The sequence below is a fragment of the Scyliorhinus canicula genome, chromosome 17, assembly GCF_902713615.1.
Source record: "Scyliorhinus canicula chromosome 17, sScyCan1.1, whole genome shotgun sequence".
Taxonomy (NCBI): Eukaryota; Metazoa; Chordata; class Chondrichthyes; order Carcharhiniformes; family Scyliorhinidae; genus Scyliorhinus; species Scyliorhinus canicula.
The window spans coordinates 133,419,228-133,442,446 of record NC_052162.1 but is presented as its reverse complement, the minus strand read 5'-3'; the positions used below and the strand labels follow the sequence as shown (position 1 = coordinate 133,442,446).

The 23,219-nt window shown below is 44.9% G+C and overlaps 1 non-coding gene across 1 annotated transcript; it reads right to left on the bottom strand.

The window, feature by feature from the left end:
- Positions 1-6,684: 6,684 nt before the first annotated feature.
- On the bottom strand, positions 6,685-6,757 carry trnav-uac. Its single transcript has one exon. It is a non-coding gene; the product is annotated as a tRNA-Val (tRNA).
- Between the last annotated feature and the right edge of the window lie 16,462 nt (positions 6,758-23,219).

The following is a 23,219-nucleotide window of genomic DNA, read 5'->3' as shown; positions in this document are numbered from 1 at the left end:
GATTAGGGGCGAGTCTGAATTGGGGCCTGAAACCGAGGTGATCTCTCAAATTTTCAATTCTAACATTCGATGATTATACTTGACTGCAGTGTTTTCAATCGCCTCCTGCAGTTTGTTTGACCAGAAAACCCTGCAGCTCTTACGACCCGTAATTGGGCATAATGGAAGAATTTACAGCTGCTCATCGATCCGTTTAACCAGGCTACGGACCAGAAAGTCCCGAAGTGGGACTAGATTCCAGAGTCTCAGGCCCAGAAACGTGCTCTGTGCCAGAGCTTCTGTACTTCATACATTGGCTCTTGCCCTAAATACATATCGTTTACCGGGAAATGACACGAAGCATAGACATTTCCTGTACTCCTCGGCTGCCAGCTGTTACGACGGTAAACTGGCGGGTCTGTAAATTTGGACACAGATAATGTCCCAGCGCGCCATCTAGTGGAATATTCTCTGTGAAACAGCGATTCTCGATTTATCCTCGAATATTGGGGAGATTTTATTGTGGCAACTTAATACGGGGTTTATTACTTTGATGTTTTTATTACCGCATCTGATGCATTTTCCATCACATTGCTTTTGCTACACTTGCGATTTCGGATTGATGTGAGTTCCTTTGCCTCAATCTTCGGACGGGCTTACGTCATTTGTAAACTACTTGCTCTTTGCATGAATAGCTTAACGAAATAAACTGATATATCCACAACTGATAAATTTGCAATGTTAATTTCGGAAGAATGGAAGGCTTGAAGGTTCCCTAAACATCAAACAATGATGGTAACCAAATAGCAGTAAACCAATGTATCACCCAATGATTTACGTGTTTCTACTAAGGACAATCTGCAACTTAGATTATTAGAAACAATAAAGTATATGTATTAAGTTCAGAAGGAAGAACCTTTTAATCGATTTTTCTGGTATCACACTCAGTTCTAAAGCCCATTCGCCACATGTCTCTGCAGTCCCCATATCGAGTGAGCAGGGTACAGGGTTCTCAACTCTTTGTTACACAGTGTCTCACTGCATTGTAATACACCGCACAGTCTGTCAGCTCAACTGTGTTAACACTGAGAGTGATTGGGCAGCACGGTGGCCTAGTGGTTAGCACAACCGCCTCACGGCGCTGAGGTCCCAGGTTCGATCCCGGCTCTGGGTCACTGTCCGTGTGGAGTTTGCATATTCTCCCCGTGTCTGCGTGGGTTTCGCCCCCACAACCCAAAAATGTGCAGAGTAGGTGGATTGGCCATGTTAAATTGCCCCTTAATTGGAAAAAATAATTGGTTAATCTAAATTTAAAAAAAACACTGAGAGTGATGGAGCCATTCTCAAGGTCCAGGGATACTTTAAACCTTCCCTGAACTCTTTAACCTCCGAGTGTGGAGACCAGATACTCGGGAGCTTGATTGGAAAACTGCCGGCACCAGTCATTTGTAGTGAAAGTAGCGTTGTGATGAAGCGAGATAGTCTGACATTGTGTTACCCGAGATATCGATATCTGAAATGTCTCTGAATGACAAGGAACAGCTGTTAAAACAGAAATAAAATTAACATCACGATATGTCCAAGGAGAAATAGATAAAGTGCTTGAGTATATAGGCAGAATAAGCTAATCTAACAGTCTATCTATCATGATGTGAAGATGCCGGACTGGGGTGGGACAGTAAGAAGTTTTACCACACGAGGTTGAAGTCCAACAGGTTTGTTTCGGAACTTCTTACTGAATCTATCTACCATTCTATTTGTCTGTCTGTGTTCCCATGACTATCCAACCATCTATATAGCGACTATCAGTTTTTCTATATATCTGCATCATTCATTATCTATCTTTCTCTTGCACGTCAATCTCAGTATTTGAAAGAGAAAGAAGAGTCAGATTTTCTGCCTGTCTCTTAACTTTGTAGTTTGGGAGAATTAAATAGAGAAGTTTACTTAACCTGTCCTGTTCATCTATATCTCCTGTAACAGCTATAACAGAGGTTATTCCTAAACCCCGCGTTCTCAACCTTGTCCCTCGACAGAGGATGATCATCCGGCTAAATCACTCAAAGTCGAGAGCAGCCTCTGCTGATTTGGGTCTATGGCCGCTTTACTTTACTAGTAACAGCTATAATGTGTTGGAAGATTGTCCAGATAGAAGTTTGAACATGGGAAAGTAACATTTATGATCATCACCGGCATCTTTAAGGGTCCTGGTTTGGGGAAAGGTTAACGGGGCAGCGGAGACCCGACAGTGAACAAGATATTGTCCAGCCGGATCCGCTCTGTGTGTCGCTGTGGCTGCTTTGCACAGAGATACATTCCGGAGTCCTGGACCGCGCTGACATCTATACAGATGGCATTGGACTTCTTTGTTCTCTCCAAAGACAGGGTGTAGCGTCCTTTGGTCTCAGTCCCTTGGTAAATGGAGGCGATAAATGTGGGAGCCCCGGTCAGTGTCTGTCTGTACCAGACTACGAAATAGCCAGAACCAATGGTGAGCCAGCAGTTCAGTTCAGCCCGATGCCCTTCCCGGGACACCGCCTGCTCCAGGGTGGGAGCTCTGATCCTCACACTGAACAGCTGGGAACAAAATAAAATCCACATAACCACACGGTGTTATGTGATTGTTAAAACAATGCTTCAGATAAGAAAATAAACTCACCCAATATCAGCAGCTTCATAGTTCCAGCTGGAAACAGCTCTTTCCTGGGATTCCTGGTCACGATGATGAAAGTGGACAAAAGGCGGATCAATCCGGGTCTGATTTCCAGACTGGGTCTTGCTCCCCCTCAATGTGAGACTGAGGGGCCACATTGTCACCGATTGGACTATTATGGGATGTCGTTACCTGGCGTTACTCACCGTGCCACTGAGCGATTGGCTGTTTCTCAATCCATAGACCACTTGAACCGTCACTGATTCCAAACCTCTCTGCTTCCTGTGTGTAACACCAGGTTACAATGATTCAGATAGTCAGTGCTCTGTTTCCTGTCTGACTGAGCAGAGCCATTGATTATCTTACAATCATAGTGTTTTACAGCCCAAAGAGAGGAAATTCGGTCCATTATTTTGTACTGTCTCGCTTAAGGGGTTATCCACTGATTAATAATCTGCTTGTTCCATAGATTTAATCATTTTTAAATTTCTATTTACTGGTCCGATATTTATCCACTTCTTCCTTAAGCTGATTGATGGATTCTGTTCCCGGCACCGTTTCTCGTGCTCCAGTTGCTGAAGTCTCTGCTCAGGATTATTGTCTCTCATCCCTGCTTCACCTTTCCCAATCCCTCCCACACTCTGACTGTGAGGTTAATACCAAATGAAAGAAGAGTAACGGAACCTTCCATGTGTTTGAACAGCATTCCTAACAGCGATATATACATATTTACACTTGCTGTATATTTTCTAATATCTGCGTCGCTGTTGGTAAATCCTGGATCATTTAACTCTGTGACATCATCAGCATCGTGTTCCCAAATTTTCGCATTCGATCCTTGAATTCTTTGTCCTCTTTGACTCATGTAAATTATATTTACTTCTGAGTTCCTATCTCATTCCATCTACTCTATGTGTTTATATGATAGAATCAGACACAGCATTTGTGGTTGCACTTTAGATCAACAACTAATGTTTTCCGTGGTTATTCAATGCAGGAAATGATCTACTGACGCAGACATACAGATTCCTGCACCACTGCATTGTTTACAGAAGTAGTGATAGGAAGGGGCCAGAGGCAGCGATGTACCCACCAGCACAATCGGTTCATATCGAGAGCAGCAAACGGAAGCTGTGGTCGTGGACACCGCAGACTCTAAACTGATCAAACTGTGCGGCGGATCAACTGCTGGAGCGGAAATTGCGACGGTTCAATCTCCAGAGGCCTGTGACCATCCTGCACCTGCTCACTGCTCAAGTAACTGAGAACAAACAGTGAGGGAGTGACATGAACGCTCATGAATCATAGAGATTTAGGGAACGGAATGAGGATTCAGTTTTCCTGTGTCTATTTGAAAACGCTGTCCCAATCGCCTTTCACACCCCACATTACCCATGATGCTTTCCCTTCACAATTCTCCTTTGAACGTTTCCGTTGAAGTACGGATGTTAACAGATCGCAACACAGTAAATAAAATTCATCATAATAAATCAAATTCATCTCTCACTATCTATTTTTTCATGTAATCGGGAAGATTTTCTCTGCTGCTTTTAGAAAAAATTACTTGTGATATATACCACCAAAATGAATATTTTTTAGCACATCAATTGAGTGTCCCTTCTAATAATTCTCTGATTCGATGCTAACCTCACCCTGTGGCCAGGGTCTCTCCTGACTTGCCCCCTATTAGAGCCCTTTCCTGTTGCTGTTTCCTCCCTCCGGGATCTCACTTGGTTAAGACGTCCTACGTTTCTAATCTGTCCCGGTTTTAATGAAAGGTGATGGTGAAAGACGAACTTTGTTGTCCTGTCCACAAATGCCGCCTGACTCCCTGAGTTGTTGCTGTACTTTTGGCGTTCTCCGCAGATGTTAGATCGACTTTCGATGGCAATGACAGTATGCTTCGATCACTTACGAGGGGTTCGTTGGTCTCGTGTTGATTCTTACTTCGGGTGTATTGGGGTCGAAATTTGTGAGAGGTCCCGGGTTCAAATCCTGTACGAGCCCTTTGATGAGGTTTTCCGTTGGACAAGCAACATGTTTTCTTCATTTCTTTGCGGAGCAGACGGCGGGATTCATTCACATTGTGTTTGCTTTGAGAATCAAAACGTTCCCGGGAAAATCGAGACATTTTTGAAAAGCTTGTCTATGTGTGGACATTCACTTATCTCGAGTCACTAATTCAGGTGGATTCAGGCAGCTCTCTGTCTGTTCCATTTGATTCATTGGGGGATGTGAACACCCCTGGCTGCTCCGGCAATTATTGGCCACAACTATTTGCTATTGAGCCGGTGATGGCGAATTGCCTTCTTGAATCGCTAGTCTATTTTTACCCAATATTTATTTTGACAGCGAAACATTCCCAATTCCCCATTTACATTCACGTATTTATTTATTATGTATGTCCTAATTTCGAATTTGGCCTGCTGTAATGTTCCACAGAAACCCAGCAGAAACTGGGGGAATAGCTCCTCATCCTCTGATTAGGCATGTTGCAGCCTTTCCGACTTAACATTCAGTTCAACAACCTCAGACTGTGAACTCTCTCTACTCCCTTCACCACCTGTTTATTTTCATCAACTTATTTAAACTCATTCAAACGATATGTTTTGCCCTCATCATTGCCCCCTCCATCCAGCCCATCCGATCCCACTTGAGCAATCTGATCTCTATTCCAGGGGTTGGATTAGCACAGTGCGAAATCGCTGGGTTTGAAAGCGGACCAATATAGGCCAGCGGCACGGTTTAATTCCCGTACCAGCCACCCCAAACAGGCGCCGGAATGTGGCGACAGTAACTTCATTTGAAGCCCACTTGTGACAATAAGTGATTTTCATCTTATTTTCCTCTGCCTCGCTGCTTACCTTTGTTCTGCCATTAACACAATCCGACCTCTTAATGCGCCTCTATCAGCACCTTTCTTAGCCTTGATTAGCCTCAATTACATTCCCTTTTCCTTTCTGTCCAACACATTTTCGTCATTTGCCACCAGTCGCTGACACTGTACCAAGGACCAATGCGTCACGTCAGCCCCGCCCCAGCCACAAGAGTCTGAATCTGACCCTATAGCCCGTTCTCCAGTTTGACAAAGAGTCGCCCAGACTCGAAACGACACTTGCCATCTCTCTCCACAGACCCTGTCAGATCTGCTGAGACTGTGCTGTGTTTTCTGTTTTTGTTTCCTATTGACACACCCGCAGCAAGTTGCTTTTATCGTACATTTAGACATGTTTGAAATGGTGATTAAATCTGTTCATCTGCATCTGTAAACCCAATAGATTCTGTGGTGGATGAACAAACTGCTGATATCCGAATTGTGGCACAAGATGAAAGGCTTTTCTTCCCCCAGCGTCTTGAAAATTCAGTATTTCTGACTTTGTTGCAGGAATTTTAATACCTTATGCGAGACCAAATCTCATGTTCGTCGAATGTGCGAAATTGAGGAACAAACGTATTTTGTGCAAACATTCGTCACACGAAATGAAAAGCACGCGCTGTTTCTGCCCGGGGACCTTTCGCGTGTTAGGCGAATGTGATAACCACTACACTACAGAAACCGCTGGGAGCATCACGATCAGTGGACGTGTGCAATGTTCAACCTCAATGTGTTGCCGCAGCTTCTAATGGTTCCGCTGAGAGGCCATGTAACTTATTGCAAGAAGCAGTTTCTTTAATACTGATGTCTCAACTTGTCAAAGCATCAGATATTGAACTTTGCTGAACTGAAGATAAGTTATGTTTTGCTTGAAGTTGAATTGACAGGGCAAGGGTTTCTAAGTATCCACAGCTGAAACGAGAATTGATGATGCCCTGCTCACATTGCTCTGCATCGGAAACCAGCTGTCCAACCCACTGAACGAAAGGGGACGCCAAAACTAGGAACTGCGAGCCAGCCAGAAGTCGAACCTGGAATCTCCTGATTCGTAATCTAACGCGTCATCCATTGCACCACTTGCCCACAGCAGTTCCACGCTTTTGCCATTCATCGATGATGAAGACCAGTTACGAGATTGAGGTAATATTTAGCAACAGACTAAATTGGAAGCACCAGATGTTTCTGCCCGGTTTCGAACCGGGGACCATTCGTGTGTAAAGCGAATGCAATAACCACTACACTACAGAAACAACTGGCAACGCAGACTCCAACGGACCTGTGTCACCTTCAACTCAGCTGCCTTGTTGCAGCTTCGCCTGGTTCGGCTGAGAGGCCATGTCACTTCTGACAAGAACACGTCTGTTTCTTTAAAACAGATGTCTAAACTTACAAGCCAGAAGATGAGCAAATCTTAACGGTGGAATGCTCTCTTCTATTAGACTCGCAGTCTCCGCAAAGACAGTGACCCAGCCGGGCATCGAACCTGGAGCTGTGAAGCATTTAAGTTAACCACAATGCTACCGTGCTGCCCCTAAAATGTGCTGCTGGCCAATAAGAAACAACATCACAGGGCTCGTCCGGGATTTGAACTCGGGACCTCTCACAGTTTCCTGCGACACAAACGCCGAAGCGAGAATCTTACCCCTAGACCAACGAGCCGGTCGTAGACCAACGAGCCGGTCGTAGACCAACGAGCCGGTCGTAGACCAACGAGCCGGTCGTAGACCAACGAGCCGGTCGTAGACCAACGAGCCGGTCGTAGACCAACGAGCCGGTCGTAGACCAACGAGCCGGTCGTAGACCAACGAGCCGGTCGTAGACCAACGAGCCGGTCGTAGACCAACGAGCCATGTTGCAGCTTTGCATGCTTCGGCTGAGAGGCCATGCCACTTCTTACAAAAACACGTCTGTTTCTTTAAAATAGATGTCTAAACTTACAAGCCAGAAGAAGAACCGATATTGAACTGAAGCATTGGTTCAGCAAATCTCTAACGGCGGAATGCTCTCTTCTTTTATTAATGCAGTATTCATAAATCCTACAGAAAAAAAACAACCGACTTTACACAATATTTGTTTCGTTATTCAATGCTTGAGTTGAGTTGAAGAATTGACAATTATGTGTTTCTTATATTTGACCTCTTTGTGTTTTGGTGTGTAACATGCTGCAGCCTAAATACCTTTCATGTATAAGAAAGGAGGGGTAATTGCAAATCATTATTGAGCTTGGATTCCCACACTGGCTTTTCCTGTTTCTCCATCAGGAAATCCATTTTTACGTTCCAAAAGGTTAAGTATCTGGCATTTCCTCTAAGTCAGTTACAGTATCGTTTGTGTCTGTCCTTTTGAGTAAACATTACTATAAGACATCCCTCAACCTGGCCTGTTGCATTTGCTGATCCCAATGCCATCCACTCTGCATTGGAGAGACTAAAGGCCGACTGGGTGACCACTTTGCAAAACACCTTCGCTCCATCGACAAGCTGGTGGCAGACTTTCCTGTCGCTTGCTACTTCAACTCACTGTCCTGCTCTCATGTCCACATGTCCGATCTTGGCATGCTGCAATGTTCCCATGTAGCTCAGCACAAAGAGGAACAGCCCCATCCTCCAAATAGGAACGGTACAGCCTTGCGGATTTTACAGGAGGCTCAACAACTTCGCACCGTGAAATCACTCTTCCCACTTCACCACATGTTTATTTCCATGAACATATTTTCTGTCTCAAAGCTGGTTCAGTTAAGTCTCTGGCATTTCCTCTAAGTCAGTTACAGTATCGTTTGTGTCTGTCCTTTTGAGTACACATTACTATAAGACATCCTTCAATCTGGCCTTTTGCATTTGCTGATCCCAATGCCATCTACTCTGCATTGGAGAGATAAATGCCAACTGGATGACCGCTTTGCAAAACACCTTCGCTCCATCGACAAGCTGGTGCCAGACTCTCCTGTCGCTACCTTTTTAAACTCACTGTCCTGCTCTCATGTCCACATGTCCGATCTTGGCCTGCTGCAATGTTCCCATGTAGCTCAGCACAACGCCGAGGAACAGCACCCCATCCTCCGAAAAGGCACCGTACAGCCTTGCAGATTTTAAAGTACGCTCAACAACTTCGCACCGTGAAATCACTCTTTCCACTTCACCACATGTCTATTTCCATCAAATTATTTTCATTGCTTCCATTGATATGTCTTCCTCTCCCATTGTCTCCCCCTCCCCATTCCCCTAGCCAATCGCATCTCTCTTGGGAAATCCGCCCCATGTTCCTGATTGTCATCTGCCATTAACACATTCTCATCTTCTAATCGCCTCTGTCAGCACCGTTCTTAACACTGATTAGAAACATTTACATTCCCTTTTTATTTCGACCCAACACATTTTTGTTATTCGCCACCCATCGCTGGCCATCTGTCCAGGCCCAATGCTTCACGCTCCCCCCCACCCCCACTTCCCCCACACACTCCGCCAGTCTACAGCTGACCAAAGATCCAGTTGTCCAGCATCGACAAAGAGTCCCCCAGACTCGAAACGACACTTGCCATCTCTCTCCACAGAGGCTGTCAGACCTGATGAGACTGTCCTGTGTTTTCTGTTTTTCTTTCCCATTGACGCATCCGCCGTAAGTTGCTTTTATTGTACATTTAGACATGCTTGAAATGGTGATTAAATATGTTCATCTACATCTGCAGCCTCTCCACCTTGTGCCCTGGCGTGGCGCTGGGGCCTCTTGGAATTCTTGACTCTTGAGAAGGTTACGTTTGAACTGAGGGGAAGGATGGAGGGTTGTACAAATCATGGGCATTATTCATTATGCACTTTCAAGAACTAGATAACATCGAACATTAGTTGGGGGAATGGGTGGGCGGATTGGGGGGATGGGTGGGCGGGGCTGTATGTATTAAGAGTAACTATGGGTAATCCCTGATTCATTTTTGTCATTTGTTTATGTAAACATGCGGGCTGATGTTTGGGGTTTGATGGGAGACTGGGACCGTTGCTATTATCATAGAATTTACAGTGCAGAAGGAGGCCATTCGACCCATCGACTCTGCTCCGACCCTTGGAAAGAGCACATTACCCAAGGTCAACACCTCCACCCTATCCCCATAACCCAGTAACCCCACCCAACACTAAGGGCAATTTTGGACACTAAGGGCAATTTATCATGGCCAATCCACATAACCTGCACATCTTTGGACTGTGGGAGGAAACCGGAGCACCCGGGGGAAACCCACGCACACACGGGGAGGATGTGCAGACTCCGTACAGACAATGACCCAAGCCGGAATCGAACCTGGGACCCTGGAGCTGTGAAGCAATTGTGCTATCCACAATGCTACCGTGCTGCCCTTTTGTTATGGGGATTGACACATTTGTTGCTGATTATTGTTTATTGTTGGTGGGTGTAAATTTGGGAGAAAATCTGAAAAAGGAGGAGAATAACAATATTTTTAAACGATTAGAGAGTAAACGGTTTCTCAGGTCAATTAGAGATCAATCTTTCTCTCAGATAAATTAGACATGAAACGCTATCTCAGGTTAGTTTCAAATCAACATTCCCTCAGCACATTTGGTATTTAGTTTGTCTCTCAGATGTGTTAGAGATCCAACTACCTGTCCTTATATATATTCCTGTCTTGTCAGTGGTATGCATTATTCACTTTTATCTTTCTGAAAACAAAACACGTACGTATCAAGTAGCATTAGAATAGTCAGCACCATTGCAGCAGCTTTATCTGATATAGTGCGGGAAGTGACATCAGACCAGTTCCTGCTCACCTACTTTGGGTTTCTGCAGGAAGTGACATCAAACCATTCCAAGGTATTCGCATGATCTGTCATCCAGGAGGCGACATTCGTTCTTTTTTATTGGGTGTTTTACAGCTTTCTGACACACAAACACTCTCTCGAATTTCGAAGTAGCAGCAATGCGTCTCCTCGTTCTCGCTTTGGTCTGGATAGCATCCCTTGTGGGTAAGAAGATTAAAACGTGAAAAACAAAAGAGTAATTTCGAGAGAAAGACATTTGAAAAGCAAAGAGCTGATTATAATCATGTGTTTAAATCTGGTTTAACCTCACTAGGAATATTCGGAAAATATCATAAATGCAAAGGTGAAAATGGAAAATGCAATTTATAAGGATCCTATCAGATTTCGAAAAGTAACTATCGCAAAGCATTGTACATTCCGGGATTCTTTTCTCGAGCAAAGAATCCCAGGATCAACCTAAAAAAGTATTTTAAATGGTGAAGCTGCTTCAGAAGTTAAACACGTGAAGGTTTTTTTCCAATCTGGACGATTTAAAATCGAAGAATATAAAAGTTACCAATAAGTCCAAGAGATATTTCTGGAAAAACTTCTCAACATAGAGAGCATGGGTATCACTGTCACAGGTGAATATTAGAAATACATTTCAGGGGAATCTAAATGAACAGATTATGGAGGAAGGAAACTTTCAGAGGGTGAGAGGAAGAAGGCTGAAGGAGGCTGACGGGGGTGCAACCCCGACACTGATCAGTTTTGTCTAATGAAGTTTTATCCTAGGTTCTAAATTCGGTCTGATGTGATAGAAAACTGACCACCATTTCTCATCTGTTCTAGCTCGAAGCAATGGAGATTCTGTTACTCAGCGGGAATCCTCACTCACACGGACAGCGGGAGAAAATGTCACTTTAACCTGCACCTACACCGGCAATAATTTTTACATGTTCTGGTACCGTCACTCCCCAGACAGACAGCCCGAGTTTGCGCTCCGGAGATACACGGACGGCAGTAACGACTATAAAGCGGATTTCGCTCAGAGACGGTTTTCTGATACACTGCAGCAGGCAGAGAAATTGTACCGATTGACCATCTCGGATCTGCGGCTGTCTGACGCCGCGGTCTATTACTGTGCATATAGACTCACAGTGATGGCAACGAGTGAAAGCCTCATACAAAAACTGCCGCAGGTTTCTGGGTCACAGCTGCTGTCTGTTGAGAGTTGTTTTCGTAGCGTCTCACACACTGGCACATGAATACATTTCTGTGGGCGCAAACGCCTCCCACAACCCACATCAACACCATCCATCACTGTTCACACTTAATACTGAATCTCTCTAATCATTGCATTCAGTGTGCGAAATCAGGATTCGCTACTCACCAGTCGCACAAACAAAACAAACTCCGGCCTCTTTCCAGGGACTAGCTCTGTCTGTTTTCGCTGCATCAACGTTGAAAGACGGACACGGGCGGAGTAGATCGTCATGATTTTATGGTGTGGATTAAATAGTCTGTAATATTGAAAGCACTTGGATTCTGAAATTATTACCAATCATGTTGATTATGACTATATTACACTAGTCCCTGTCTCAGTTATTTCTGCAATAAAGTAATAGGTGCATATAATACACTCCACAATGCACCTACCTACATCGCAATAGGCTCTCTCTCTCTCTGTTATTACTTATTCTAACATGCTTGCCTGAAACCGTGGCTCCCTCTAATACTCCAAACAGGACCGGAACAGAATCTGTTTCAACGTAATTTTCTGGTCCCAATCTCTCTGTCCAATGAAACAATCTGACATCTGCCCCTCATTTCCTGAGATAAGAGTTGAATGAGTTTCTGTGATCACCCGAATCTCTTTGATCGACAGTATTAAAGCTGTTTAGCACAGGGTTTGCTTTGAAAGCAGACCAAGCAGGCCAGCAGCACGGTGCGATTCCCCTAACAACCTCCCCCAACAGGCGCCGGAATGTGGCGACTAGGGGCTTTTCACAGTAACTTCATTTGCAGCCTACTTGTGACAATAAGCGATTTCCATTCAATTTCATTTCATCACATGCTTATTAGACAACGCTTGTTCGACCATGCTTATGTTCACAATCTGTTCTCCAAATAAAACTGCTTCAGAGCTGCACAGTCAAATAGAAGGGTTAAAGGGCAGCACGGTGGCGCAGTGATTAGCATTGCAGCATCACGGCGCCGAAGGTCCCCGGTTCGATCCCAGCTCGAGGCCACTGTCCGTTTGGAGTTTGCGCATTCTCCCCGTGTTTGCGTGGGTTTCGCCCCCACAACCCAAAGATGTGCAGGGTAGATGGATTGGCCACGCTAAATTGCTCCTTAATTGGTAAAAATTAATTGGGTACTCTAAATTAAAAAGACAGAAATAGAGGGGTTAAATATAAAGAGACATCTATCAAATTCACTCCCGTTCTATAATTCCTAATTTCACTGACACAGAACAAGATTGTCACGGCAAGTCATCTCCTGCCAATCCACACACCCTGATCCATCAAGTAACAGCTTTTCGCATCTCTGTCTCTGACACGCAGATGTGGAAGAGGCCAAGTGTTGTTGCCTATCTCTTGGCCGACTGTGGAAGTGAGGGGTGTGGCGTGTCTTGTGCCATGTAGCAGATTCAGAATGGCTGCTTCCTGGGTTTGCTTGCGGCCTGTGAGGCTGCGATCCCAGTCCATGGTCTGCTGCTTGCGGATCCCTTTATATCAGTTGAGTGCAGATAGAGACTTCTCGTGGCTGGGCAGACCCTGTTCAAATGTTTAGTCGAATGGCCACCTTTGGTGCCATAATCGTCTATATTTTGTTATAATAAATTTAGAGTGCCCAATTCATTTCTCCAATTTAGCGTGGCAAATCCACCTGCACATCTTTGGGTTGTGGGGGCGAAATCCAGGCAAACACTGGGAGAATCTGCAAACTCCACACGGACAGTGACCCAGAGCCGGGATCGAACCGGGGACCTTGATGGCAATCATCCATACAATCCATAAATCTGGGTTTATTCTGGGGAGATGCGAAGAAGGGGAGTTGATCTAGTTGAAACATAAAGCGACTTGACAAGGAGTTCCTGAGAGAGGTTGTTCCCTTTCTGCGGAGGTCGAAACCCATGTGCACAGTCTCTGCCTATCACGATGGGCTGAAATGAATGGGAAGTTCTTCATTCAAAGAATTGTGAATGATGGTAATGTTCTACCCGCGTGAGTTCATTATACTCGATCGTTGAGCGTATTCAACAAAGAGGTAGATAGATGGTTGGCTGCAAGGGGTTTGATGAGTATGGGAATTGGGCGAGATGGCAGAGTTCAGGGAGAAAACAGGCATGGGGAGCCGTCCAGAAGTGAGAATTCCCCAACTCTACTCCCACTGTTTAAATAATGCACTTCTTCCAACTGAAAACATTGTTCAATTGAAGGATACAAAATGTCCACAAAAACAAGAAATTCAATGTGGTCGCCTCTTGCCGCATGAGATTTCAAAATCGTCAGGAAAGGAATGGAAGACGTGGCCGACAAAACCATCAGGAGGCACTTTCTTTGCAATTACCTTCCCACTGCATTTTATTGAGTGTGGCATTAAGAATTAAATTTGAAGTGAATGACAATCATGGAGCAGATATTTCACATCATACCCAGCCCTAATGATGATGGAGAGAAATCAGTTCTGTCGCGGGATTTTGCTGTAAGAGTTCCTCAAGGCAGCGTCCGTGGCCCAAATATGTTCAACTGTTTAATCAATGATCCTGCACCCCACCCTCCCACCCCGTCACAGAGTTAGACGTGGGAACCATTGCAGAAGCACGGGGAACGTCTGAGAAACTTAAGCAGTCAATTCCGGCAAGTAGCAACTGCTTTGGCTGATATGTGGCCAATACCATTTGTGCCACTAAAGTGTCAGGCTATGATCACTTTCGATAACAATCTTTGACTTTCGATAACAGTCAGTGGTTCCTGTTCAGCACCCTCCCTGTCGCAGAATACCGCACCATCCAGACCCTGTCGGTGACCATAGACCAGTAAAGTCACTGCAACTACATTTAAAATACGATGCCTACAAAAGCGGGTCAGACACTTGGAATTCCTCTGACTACTCAAAGACGTTCGGCTAACAGGAAAACACAGTCAGGAGTATGAAGGGAAAAGATAGGACAGATGCGGGGAGGTTGTTTCCACTAGCGGGTGAAAGCAGAACTAGGGAGTATAGCCTCAAAATAAGGGGAAGTACATTTAGGGCCGTGCTTGGAAAGAACTTCTTCATCTAAAGGGTTGTGAATCTATGGAATTCCTTGCCCAGTGAAGCAGTTGAGACTCCTTTATTGAATATTTTCAAGGTATAGATAGTTTTATGAAGAATAAAGGAATAAAGGGTTATGGTGTTAGGGTGGGAAAGTGGAGCTATGTCCACAAACGATCAGCCTTGATCTCAATGAATAGCGCAGCAGGCTCAAAGGGCCAGATGGCCTTCTCCTGCTCCTAGTTCTTATGTTCTTATGTTATTATGATAACACACTCTCCATTTAGCTGGACGAGTTGACATCCAGCAATGTCTCAACGGCTCGGTATCAGCCACAACTGCTGATTGGCGCCGCACCCACCACCTTAAACTTTCACTCCTTCCACTCAGGACGCACAGTGGCAGCAATATGCACCATTCTACACGAGGAACTGCAGCAATTTGTCAAGTGCACTTCGACAGCGCCTTCGAAATCGCTGATCCCTATTGACTGGAAGGAGCAGGGCGCAGCACGGTGGCGTAGTGATTAGCACTGCTTCCTCACAGTGACAGGGACTGTGTGAAATTTTCACGTTCTCACGTTGTCTGCGTGGTGTAGCCACCTAAAATGGATGCTGAGCTACAAAATTAGGTCAAGCGCTAAGACTGCTGGGAAACAGACAGTTTAGCCAGAACAGCAGTCTGCAAAGAGCATTTTGCATTCTGCAGCAGCAGAAACCAGTTTGGGCTCAGGTGAGAAGACCTTAGCTAGGTGCAAATGGCAAAACGCTTTGCATGCTAATGAGGCCATCAGACTTGAACACCCACACAATAGATACATTTGGTTCTGAATGGACACATTCTAATCAAGGCCCAGACATCGAGGCACCAGAAACCTCCAAACAAAAGGACATAAGAAACGCCCCCTCCATCACGGAGACCCCCTCGCATTGGGGAATTAATCCAGTATCGATAAGAAATTGATCCAATAGGTAGAGCCCGCCCGAGAAGAGGGAAGGACAATGGAACCCCTATAAAAGATAGGGACCTCGTGTTGTCCGGTCTGTTTTTCCGTGCTCCGGCTCCGACCACGACCTAGAAGATCCACTCTGACTCCAGCCGTTGAGCACCAGCCGCCGAACCGTAAGTGCCAGTACGACGCTCGCTACGCGAACTAAGTCCGCTAGAACCCCCAGTGACCAGAACGCTTGCTGAAGGTTGCAGCCCAAGACCAGGACGAAGGCCTCGCTCCCTGACCTTGCCTGTTCCTGTTAGATAAGTATTCTGATTACTTTAGTTTAGTCATAGCTTAGTCTCTTAGTGTGTGCATGAATATTTATTATTACTGTATAATAAATATTATCGTTTGGACCTTACTAATCGGTGTATCGTCTTTATTACTTTGAACTTGACCTTGGAATACTAGTGACGTTGTCTATACGGCAACTGGCGACTCCTAAAGCTGAATAAATACATACAACAGAGCCTAGCGGTGTTAAGCACTTGGAAGTTAATACACCCCAATAAACGCGTTTTACGCCCATAGTAAAACGTGCAACAGTGGGTTTCCTCCAAGTGCTGGATTGCTCAAGATAATTTGCGTGTTAATGTCACAAAAATGTGCAGATTAGGTGGGCTGACCATGATATAAGGGCGGGGTTACGGATATAGGGCGGGAGAATGGGCCTACGTAAAGTGCTCCTTCGGAGTGCCGGTGTAGACTCGATAGACCGAATGGCCTCTTTCAGCATTGCAATGATTTTATAGATTGTATGGAACAGGGATATGGATATCATACCATCTCCACGATTTCCAGCGCACCACCACGCTCCAATACAATTAGGGTTGTAACATACGCCTGACAACTCAGTCGAATGTCGCCTGCGACACTGAAATTCTTTGAAAGCGTGAACAAAATCCTGAAGCCCGAGGGAGAGTCACCGTTACTTGCAAGTGAGGCCAAGGAAATAGGAGAGTACAAATTGTCCTCGGAGGAAAATCAAACGGGTGCGTTCCGGGGTCAATCTGACCAGACAATGTTTCATGTTCACGCTGCTCGTTAATTCCGTAGCCACAACCTCGGAATGGGCAACGTCTGTAACCCAGCTCCGGTAGTCACAATTACTGACAGCTAGTCCACTATCCACCGGGTCTCACAGAGCCACTGGCGCTGCAGGAAGTGAGGTGACAACATCCTGAGAGATCCCAGCAGGTTCCAGAAGGCGGGAATTAGAACAGATTTTGTCAAATTTCCAACTCGTTTTTCTAGCGGACAAAGACAATGTGGATGTTCAGTCTCTGGGTTGTGCGGGGAACATTGCTGACAGGTAATTGGAGATTAAATATAATGAGGGTTAATTATAATTGGGGATTAAATATAACGGGGGAGTAAATGCTTTTTAATTTTCTCTGATTTATCAAGCGTGGTTTATTCTTACACTATCTGGCCTGATCAGTTCCGATGCGGTTATTTTTTTCAGATTTCAATTATGGAGCTTTTGACTAATGGCGCTTTTTTCAGATTTGACTAAAGGAGATTCTGTCAGTCAGCGGCTCCCCTTAGACAATAAGATAGAAGGAGAAGCGGTGACATTGGCCTGTACATATGATACTACTGGAAATAGATATAGGTTATTTTGGTCCCGACAGAGCCCAGATACACAGCCTGAATTCATCGTTTGGAAAAGCTCCTGGGGTTTTGAGAATAAAGCAGATTTTGTTACAACCCATTTTTCGCTAAGCTCCAGATCGGGAATAAAATCACCAGTTCAACCATCTCCAGTCTACAGCTGACTGACTGCCGTGTATTCTTGCGCCTTCAGCCTCACAGTGATAGAAACCATTCTCACTGCTGTAGAAAAACTCTGGGTAGGAGCTGCTGTTTGCGGCGGCCTGTTTAGAATCTCGGACAGATTCAAACACACAGAGAAGAGGCGCCATCAGCCGCTCAGACACACCGGGAGAGGAAACCAAATAAACCTCGGATCAAACTGTCCGTCAACAGTTATTCGAAGCGGCTAAGAATACAAACTGCACAAACCAATAGGACAGAGGCACTGCATAGAACCATATCTGAAATCTAGCATTCTCACGCCCACCCTCAGTAAACCTCCGTCCTGTGAGACCGGTCGGGGGTGGGCTAAATGTTAATGAATGGAAACGCCTGGGCTGCAGCCAAACTCCGCACAGAGGGAATGGATCTGCGGTTGCAGACTGCAGTGGTAATGAAAACCTGGTCTGTTCATGAGCGACGGTTCAAGCAATAATATAAATACATAGTCTTTCGATTCAACGTTATTGTCGCTTACAAAAACATTTTAAACGCAACCGGTGCAGCAATAACTCGAAACAGTTCCACATTAATTTGAGAATTCAGTGTTTGCAGTGACACTCCTCATGTTGACATGATCACTGCTGCAGATCGATCACGAAGGCACGTGGCACTGGAGAATACTAATCTTAACTCATCAATTCAGAAATACCGAAACGTCTCCATTATTTTCTTCACAGTTAGCCGGCCACTCCATTTTTTGGACCCCGTCACTTCAATCAGATTCCATTGCCAGTAATGACCAACAGTTGCGTAAGCAGCTGTCCCCTATCTCAGTCCCAATTTTACATTTTGCAGAACTATATCTGTGTACATTTGCCGCACTGCTACCGTTGAATGTAAGGTTGGATTCAGGATTCAGTATCATTTCCGATGGTAATTTGGGCATTTAGTATATTGATTTTATCACTTCCTGTATCTTCGCCAACGACATGATTCATTGCTTTTCTCTCTCTGAACCTTAGTTTCTCTCACTTTTCCGTCAGTCACTCTGTGACTCTCCCATCCCTCTCTCTATCAAGGCCTTTCTATCCTCCCCGACCGCGGGTCTCTCTTCCTCGCAAAGTCTGACTCGATCTCTTGGTCCTTCGGGGTTCCCTTATCAAGCTGTCCTGTACTGTTATAATAGCTTTAGACTAAGAAGGAGAGTTCGCTTCGGCCCTCAAGCCTGCCCTGCCATCCGCTGTGGAATCCCTGCTGCACAACCACTAATTCGACTCGTCTATCCTGTTACAGATATAAAATGTCATCTTTACTTTTGCAACTGCTCCAAACTTGGTATAATCGGCTAATTTTGAAATATTATTGATTGTTCCAAGATTCAAGTCATTTATATAGAGTCATGAACAGTGGTCCCAACATGGATCTATTGGGAACACCACTGTCGACCATCCTCGAACGATAGACCTGTGGCCATCAAGCCATTTTGTGGGTAGTGTCTCTGAAAATGTGACTAATCTGTCCCACTCTCTGTTCTTTTCCAATTGTCATCCAATTCTTTCTTTATTGAGTGAAAGTCAAAATCACTTGGAACTTTGTTATTTTATCAGCTTCCACCAGTCGTTCAGACACTGTGTTCCAGAGCATCTTTGAGTTCAGCATCAGGAGCTTGCGTTTGTTCTCCACGGCTCCACTGATAAAACCAAGGAACCCATAAACGTATTCCCGTACCAGCCTCCCCGGACAGGCGCCGGAATGTGGCGACTAGGGGCTTTTCACAGTAACTTCATTGAAGCCTACTCGTGACAATAAGCGATTTTCATTTTCATTTCGAAAGTAAACAGTTTGATCAATTTGCCCTGTCACAGTTGACGTTTTGTGTACATCCACTGCCAGGCCATTTTGTTGTTGCACTGTTTAAAATTGTACCATTTATTTTATGCTACCTATCCTCATTCCTCTTTGAAAAGTCCATCAGTGCCTCTTCCGAAAGCTCTGTCTCTCTCTCTCTCACGCACACACACATACACACATTCACTCTCTCTCTGGCTTTGCCTCTTTCTTTATCTCTCTTTCTTTCTCTCTCACACACGAGCACAGTCTCACTTTCAGCAATCGTCTTCTGCTGGATGAAAGAAAACGAACCAATCAGTGAGATCAAGGTGGAGGGACAGTGAAAGAAACAGGTAGACAGAGGAAGAGGCAATGACACGGGTGACAGCTGAAATTCAAGGAAGGAATAAGATCAGTAATGTAAAATATGCAAATGTGCACTGGTTCACTGCAATAAATTTAAACTTGAGACTCAAAATAGGGCAGAACGCATTATTCAGACAATGACCATCACTTACACTGGATTCTGACCAATGTGACAGGCTCCAAAATTAATTAGAAGAGAAAATGCTGGAAAATCTCAGCAGGTCGGGCAGCATCTGTAGGGAGAGAAAAGGGCTCACGTTTCGAGTCCAGATGACTCTTTCTCAGTGCGTTGACAAAGGGTCATCTGGACTCTAAACGTTAGCTCTTTTCTCTCCCTACAGATGCTGCCAGACCTGCTGAGATTTCCAGCATTTTCTCTTTTGCTTCCCGATTCCAGCATCCGCAGTCATTTACTTTTCTCCAAAATTAATTAAGTGGTCTCCTAATAGCTAACGTAAGTATAGGAACATTTGGGGGTTATTCGAGTGATGAATCAGTATTGGGCAAATTGTCGTTTTCATTTACCATGGCATGTGATTGGCTGAATGATTGGCTGCAGTGGTCATGTATCCATGTTGAGTGAGAGTCTCTGTTGGCTGTGTGTCGTAAATGGTCTTCTTTCCCCAGATCCACTGAACTCACTGATGAACCTTAGAATCCCTTCAGTGCAGGAGAAGGCTATTCGGCCCATCGTGTCTGCACCGGTCCTCCGGAAGAGAACCCTTCCAAGGTCCACTCCCCTGCCCATCCCTGTAACCCTACCGTATCTGCACTTATTTGGCACGAAGGAACAACTTAGCATGACCAATCCACCTAACCTGCACATCTTTGGACTCTGGAAGGAACTGGAGCCCGGAAGAAACCAACACAGACATGCGGATAACGTGAAAACTCCATACACCCTGTCACCCTCGGCCTGACTTGCACCCGGGCGCATGGTGCTGTGAGGCCGCAGTGCTAATGACTGTCCCACCGGGGTTGAAGGGCGGGTTGCCATATTTTCTTATGGCACAAAGATAGGTTTGAATGGTATTCGTGTAGAGGACATGAGGAGACTACAAAAAGATATACATTCATTTAGTGAATGGACAAATATATGGCAAATGGAGTGTAATCATCCGGGTGCTCCGGTTTCCTCCCACAGTCGAAAGCTGTGCACGTTATGTGTATTGGCCATGCTAAACTTCCCAAGGGTGGGGGATTGGGTCTGGGTAGATTGGTCTTTCAAAGTGTTAGTGCAGACTCTATGGGCCGAATGGCCTCTTTCTACATTATAGGGGTTCTATGATTGTTCTACGATTTTAGATGCATCTTTAACAATATGTTTGAATGAATAAATGGCATGTTGCCTGCAACAAATAAACAGAGAAAGGACGCAGAAGGACATTGAGTGAGTTTGAATAGAAATATGCCTCTATTTGCAGTTCCTGTTGAGAACATGGAAATACCTTCCGGTATGGAAATTCCTGTGTGTATTGAAATTCAATCTACTGCACGTTGAGACTGGAGATTAAGGTTCGGAACAATGTAATGGTATAGAGGGGACAGGAGGCAGAAATCTCAGTGTGCACTTACACCTGATTTATTAGTGTTTGACTGGGGAGAAAAGTCTGTCATAATATGCTGGCGGGTTGATGTGAGAAGTATGGATGTTTCACTGACAGCGAGCATATATAAACGTTTCGACGTGCTAACCCACCCATTTAATAATTGAAGAAAGGGCACTTCAAAAATTCTGTTCAGGATTGGTCTAGGGCTCTGGGATAAGGTCTACATCGGTCCCTCTTCCATAAGCAGTTCCGCAGGAGAGAGTGGAGAAGTCTATCCTGACTGAATGGGGCTGATTTAGCTCACTGGGCTAAATCGCTGGCTTTTAAAGCAGACCAAACAGGCCAGCAGCACGGTTCGATTCCCGTACCAGCCTCCCCGGACAGGCGCCGGAATGTGGCGACTAGGGGCTTTTCACAGTAACTTAATTGAAGCCTACTCGTGAAAATAAGCGATTTTCATTTCATTTTCATTTTGGTAACCCTGCAATGCCAGTGGTTAATCAAATGTCGAAATTTGTCCACTCTGACACAGAACTACATCTTGTCTGGGTCTGAACTTAACGCCGAATGCGAGGAGTGAGTGGGGATTAAACCACTCCTCTCGTCAAGAATACAGGTAGTCATTGAAACACAAACCATTAAGCAGAGTGGGAAGACCCTGGGTTTGCAATAATGTAGACAACACTGTAATGACACTAAATGCAAATCGGGAACTATAAAAAGCCGCCATACCTCAGCTGTCTGTACTTTTCGAAGTCGCATGAAGGGCTGCCTGAAACCTCTCATTTCTCGCTTGGTTTTGTACACAACCCGACTCTCAGCAACCATAACACAGTCCATTCTGTGTCACGCCGATATTCATTGATTCTGGATCAGTTTACAGGTAAGAATATTATTATTTTAGTCCTAAACATCAAAGTTGAGAAGGAGTAGAAGACGAATACTACTTTCAGCAGTTGAATGGGACCAACCAGATTAGCTGCAAGGAAATTCAGATTGACTGATAATGAACGATAATGGGTCAGTAAATATCTGGAACGATGGGATAAAGAACGGGGCTTGGAACGAATGGTGTTGTGATCAGTAAACAGGCAGTGACATTGAGGAACCAGGAGTGAATTTAGGAGATTAGAGGGCAAGGATGGGGGATTAAAGAATTGGTTTGCGAGAGCAATGAAAGAGGAATGTGTTGACTGCGGAATGGAGAGCGAGGGATGCTTGAGTCGAGACCGGGGCTGTGTTAGTAACTTACTAACGGAGGATGACTGAACGAGGCCAGATGTTGTTATATATATCCCGCAGCACTGACCTATAAATACGATGGTTCATATATCTCCCTCAGAGAAAAGTCACTGATAGACACCAGACAGAACAACAGATCCCAGCCAGGGTACAGACGTGGGCTCGAGGGAGAGTGGACTCAGATACACAGGATACAGGACAGCACGGTGGCAGATTGGTAACACTCCTTCTTCCCAGAGCCAGGGATCGGGTTCAGTTCTGACCCTGGGTGTCTTTCTGTGTGAAGTTTTCAGTGTTTCCGCGCGGGATTCCTCCGGGCCCTTCAGTTTCCTCCAACAATCCAAAGTAGTGCTGGTCCGGTGGGGTTATGAGTAAGGCGGGGAGTAGACCTAGGTAGGGTGCTCTTTCAACTGACCGCTGCAATCTATAGGTTGTATGGCGTCCTTATGCACTGTCGGGATTCTATAGCACCGTAAAAGAAGGGACTGCAATACACTGATGCCTTTATAACACATCTATATACTCTGGAGAGAGTAGGATTGAAAGAACAGTCGCTGTTCATATACCTAGCCTTGTAACCTATTAGTATATCATTACTTTCATTCAATTAATACATTTAATCATATATTCTTGTTGCAGGATTCAAGCTCCAATTTCATCTATGCATTTCTGAATCCTGAGGCATAGACATCACTCACATTTGTTGATATCCCACCAGTTTCAAAGAAGAACATCACGCAGTCTAAAGCACTGAGGTATAACGAAGATGTTGAACTGCGTCATTCAACAACGAATACTTTGAAGAGCACGTCCAACTGTTGTTCGCCAATCCGTCTTCTAATTTTCCCAATTTATATTTGACAACCTATATTCTAATTTTACCAACTGATATTCAACAATCTATTTGCTTATTTCCCCGCGTTACAGATCAGCAGATAAAAATAATATCTGATCAAAACTCCAA